A 4,425-nucleotide genomic window follows, 5' to 3' on the forward strand; every position below is an offset into this window, starting at 1 on the left:
AGAGGTGATAATTTACCTAGCTGCAGGTTTGACTCCCGAGCTCCCGACATCTTGGCGGCATCAGCACAGCCAGAGGTCAGGATGAGCTTAGCTGCTAGCTCGGCTCCCGACAGCTCGGGGCTTCCTCCTAACCTCCGCTGTGTCGGTGGGTAGGACGAGGCCCGAGTTGGCAGCTCGTTAAATAAAGCCTTGCCTTGCTTTTGCATTTCGGAGTGTCTGAATCTCGGTGGTCTTCTTGGGGGTGGTCTTGCAACTTGGCACAACATGTGTGTGTGCCAATCCTGGGTCTTGAACTCCAGGGCATTGACCCTGTCTTTGAGCTTTTTTTTGCTCTAGTCTAGTGCTCTACACTTGTGCCACAGCTCTATTGCCAGCTTTTTTGGTGCTTAATTAGAAATAAAAGTCTTGGTGACCGCCAGCGCGGGCTGCCGAGTGGCCGGCCGGGCGTGCTGAGGCGGCGGTAGCGGGCGCAGCCCAGAGGAGCGGCCTGGCGAGAGTCGGGCCCGCTGCCCTCTCCGACCTCCGCGGCGGAGGCTGAAAATGGCGGAGGCTTCGGCGGCTGGGGCCAACGTCGGCGCCGCTGTGGCCACGCACCGCTTTTTCTGCCACTTTTGCAAGGGCCAGGTCAGCCCCAAACTACCGGAATATATATGTCCCAGATGTGAATCAGGCTTTATTGAAGAAGTGACAGATGATTCCAGTTTTTTTAGGTGGTGGTGGCAGCCGGATAGACAATAGCACATCAACACATTTTGCTGAGCTCTAGGGCCATTTGGATCACACAATGTTTTTCCAAGATTTTAGACCATTTCTAAGTAATAACCCACTGGATCATGATAATAGAGCCAATGAGAGGGGTCACCAAACTCACACTGACTTCTGGGCACCAAGTCGGCCTCCACGGCTGGCAATGACTCTGAGATACAGGTCTCGGGGAAGTTCTCCTGACAGATCTCCAGCTATTGAAGAAATAATACAACAGATCTTTGCAGGATTCTTTGCAAATTCTACAATTCCTGGATCCCCTCACCCTTTTTCTTGGAGTGGGATGCTGCACTCTAACCCTGAGGACTATGCCTGGGGTCAGACAGGGCTTGATGCCATTGTAACCCAGCTTTTAGGACAACTGGAAAACAGAGGGCCTCGACCAGGGAACAAGGAAAAGATCACATCTCTTCCAACAGTGACAGTAACTCAGGAGCAAGTTGAGATGGGCCTAGAATGTCCAGTATGCAAAGAAGATTACACAGTTGAGGAAGCAGTCCGGCAGCTTCCCTGCAGTCACCTCTTCCACATCAGCTGTATCATGCCATGGCTAGAACTGCATGACACCTGCCCTGTATGTAGGAAGAGCTTAAATGGTGAGGACTCTACTCGGCAAACCCAGAACTCTGAGGCCTCTGCAAGCAACAGATTTAGCAAGGACAGCCAGCTACATGACAGACGGACTTTCTGAAACTAAAGACCATACCTGAACCAGGGCTGTCTGTGGTAGTCTTATTACCATAGCTGTAAATTGTATCAAAACAAACATAGTAGATGGATATAGGAATCACATAAGAAGCCCCAACCCATACTATGAATGCCATGAGTGTTTTCTTCTCTAAATTGAAAGTTAGTTCCTCCAGATGGAATTGTATCTTCAACCAAATGCCTCTTGTTCCTGAATTCAAAGTGATATTTTATAAGTGTGAAACAATTATGTTGGTTTGTTCCTGCCTGAATAGAATCAGTTCCTTAAAGCCTAGCTAGGCTCCTGCTGTGTGTCCTGTTGTCTGGTGATGGATGTTTCCTGCCTCTGCCCACCATGAACATACTTCACAGCAAACACAGAGGAACTAGTGCCCTAAAGTCCTACCAGTATAAATCCCTTTGTCTTAATCATACAAAAACATTTTGACCACATTAGCAGTGAGTGAGGTAAGATTAATTTAGGAATCAGAGACTACTGAGTTTGTTTTGTCTTGATCCTCCAAGAACTTGAAGAAAATTACAGTGGGAAGGAAAAACTGGTCCATCATCGCACACTTAGGTTTTCTCATTTTGGTTTTCAGACATTATTTCAAGAGAAGCAGTTTCCTCAGAACCAGCATGCCATGTGCTGGGAATCTTAATGTTGGTGGGATGAGGTGGGCAGTGTATAGACATAGAAAGATGTTTGAAATCTTCAGTTCTGAGATTTTTTTTTTTTTGGCCAGTCCTGGGCCTTGGACTCAGGGCCTGAGCACTGTCCCTGGCTTCTTCCTGCTCAAGGCTAGCACTCTGCCACTTGAGCCACAGCGACGCTTCTGGCCGTTTTCTGTATATGTGGTGCTGGGGAATCGAACCTAGGGCCTCGTGTATCCGAGGCAGGCACTCTTGCCACTAGGCTATATCCCCAGCCCCGAGATTTTTTTTAATGATCCTCAACTCATTGTGTTGTGCCAAGTCACAAGACGACCACCAAGAAGGCCACCGAGACTCAGACGTTCCGAAATGCAAAAGCAAGGCAAGGCTTTATTCAAGCGAGCTGCAACTTGGGCCTTGTCCTCCCCACCAACACAGCAGAGGTTAGGAGGAAGCCCGAGCTGTGATTACACAGGGCTTATAAAGGCAAAAAACAAAGTTACAACAATCAGGTGTTCAAGCAAGCAAGATTAGGACACAGGTACAAATCTGATTGGCTCAGGGCTCGAGGCACTCTGGGGGCAGTTAGAGTTAAGCATTCCCAGTGGTTAGAGTTCTAGACCGACTGGGCCCTAATGGGCTTGTCCTGGGTTTGCCCACAGGGCCTGCTTATCTCAGAAGTGGGGCCTGACTTCAAAGTCTGGCACTTCAATTGTTTACTGTCTTTTGTCTTAGAATTACTTCATTACTGCTTCTATAGCCAATTCAGTGTTTTTGATCATTTATTGCTCTTTAGAAATTGGAATTTTCTGTTGTCTTAATTTTTAAAGCCGATTATTCATCTCTGAAGCTTATCCTGCTCTGCTTGGCTCTGGCTGTGCTTAGGGTCAAGCTGATGAATGTGATCATGCCCTAAATAACTCGGCCTGGGAAAGATAGGCCTGACTTTCCAAGACTAACAATGTCCACACAGATGCTCTTTAAGTGTTGAAAATTAAATAAATGAAGAATTTTAAAAAAAGAAAGAAAAAGAAAGAAAGAAAAGTCTTATGAATTTCCCTGCCCTGGCTGGTGTAATGTGGAGGTCAGATCTGGCCAGCTCCATCATTGGCTGTTGAGGGGTGTCAGATTGACTCCATCTCAGATTAGTTAAAGAGAGCAGAAGCCAACTCCATTTTCACTAAGATCTCCCCTGCCCTATCCAGGGAAGTTCCCCTTTGCTGTGATAAGATTGTGTAAACTGCTAGACCACCTGAGTAGTGAAAGTTCAAGGTTAAACCTGTGCCCTCCCATGAGTAGGTGTATCTGCCTGCATCATGTGAGTCCTGCTAAATCCGTGTGCCAAGTCTAACATGATAGGTTGGTTCAAACAGTTGCTATGAGGCAGACTGTAACTCCATTGGCCACCTGCGTGTGACCTGGCATGCTCTATGTAATAGGGATGTCAGATCTGGCCAGTGCCATCATTAACTGTGGAGGAACTTCAGGTTGACTCCAGCTCAGATTAGAGCAGAAGCCAACTCCATCTTCACTAAGATCTCCCTCACCCTATCCAGGGAAGTTCCCCTTCGCTGTGATAAGATTGTGTAAACTGCTTGACCACCTGAAGCATGGAAGTTTCAAGGAACGTTCAAGGTTAAACCCCTGCCCTCCTATGAGTAGGTGTATCCACCTGCATCTTGTGAGCCCCGCCAAATCCTTGCACCAGTTCTAACTAGAATGATAGGTTGGTCCAAATAGATACTATGAGACAGACTGTAACTCTACTGGCCACCTGCGTGCGGCCTAGCATGCTCTGTAAGTGTTATGTCCTCATTGGCCACCTGCATGTGGCAAGTTTGACTGTGATGTTTGCCTTATAACCAGGCTGGAAGGCCACATGGGCACGCGGTCCAGCTCCCAAGTCTGGACTGCACACGTGCGGGCGGATCCAACTCCCGAGTCTGGGCTCTGATCCTGCACACGTGGTCGGCAGTTTCAGCTCCCGAGTCTGGGCTGCAACCAAGGCCGGTCAGTTCACTTTTTACCTCCCCAATAAATCTTTTTGTCATCTTGTAGCTGGAGACTGTGTGGTGGACTCTTGGGGGAACCAGGAATCCCCTCCCTTGGGGGGGACCCCGTTTCATTGTAGAGAACCCTCACTCTACTTCACTCTGTAAGTGTTGTAAGCTCATTGGCCACCTGTGTGTGACAGGCTTGACCATGTGGTGTTTGCCTTTATAACCCGACACTGAGCATGGCCCAGGGTGCGAGGTCCTGTGTGCCAAGTCGCAAGACCACCGCCAAGAAGACCACCGAGATTCAGACACTCTGAAATGC

At 48.3% G+C, this 4,425-nt stretch overlaps 1 pseudogene across 1 annotated transcript; it reads left to right on the forward strand.

Annotated features, from left to right (window-relative positions):
• Positions 1 to 540: 540 nt before the first annotated feature.
• LOC125354370 lies at positions 541 to 1,776 on the forward strand (annotated as a pseudogene). Its single transcript, XR_007211483.1, has one exon. The product of XR_007211483.1 is annotated as an E3 ubiquitin-protein ligase RNF115-like (transcript).
• Positions 1,777 to 4,425: the final 2,649 nt, after the last annotated feature.

The sequence above is a fragment of the Perognathus longimembris genome, chromosome 7, assembly GCF_023159225.1.
Source record: "Perognathus longimembris pacificus isolate PPM17 chromosome 7, ASM2315922v1, whole genome shotgun sequence".
NCBI lineage: Eukaryota > Metazoa > Chordata > Mammalia > Rodentia > Heteromyidae > Perognathus > Perognathus longimembris.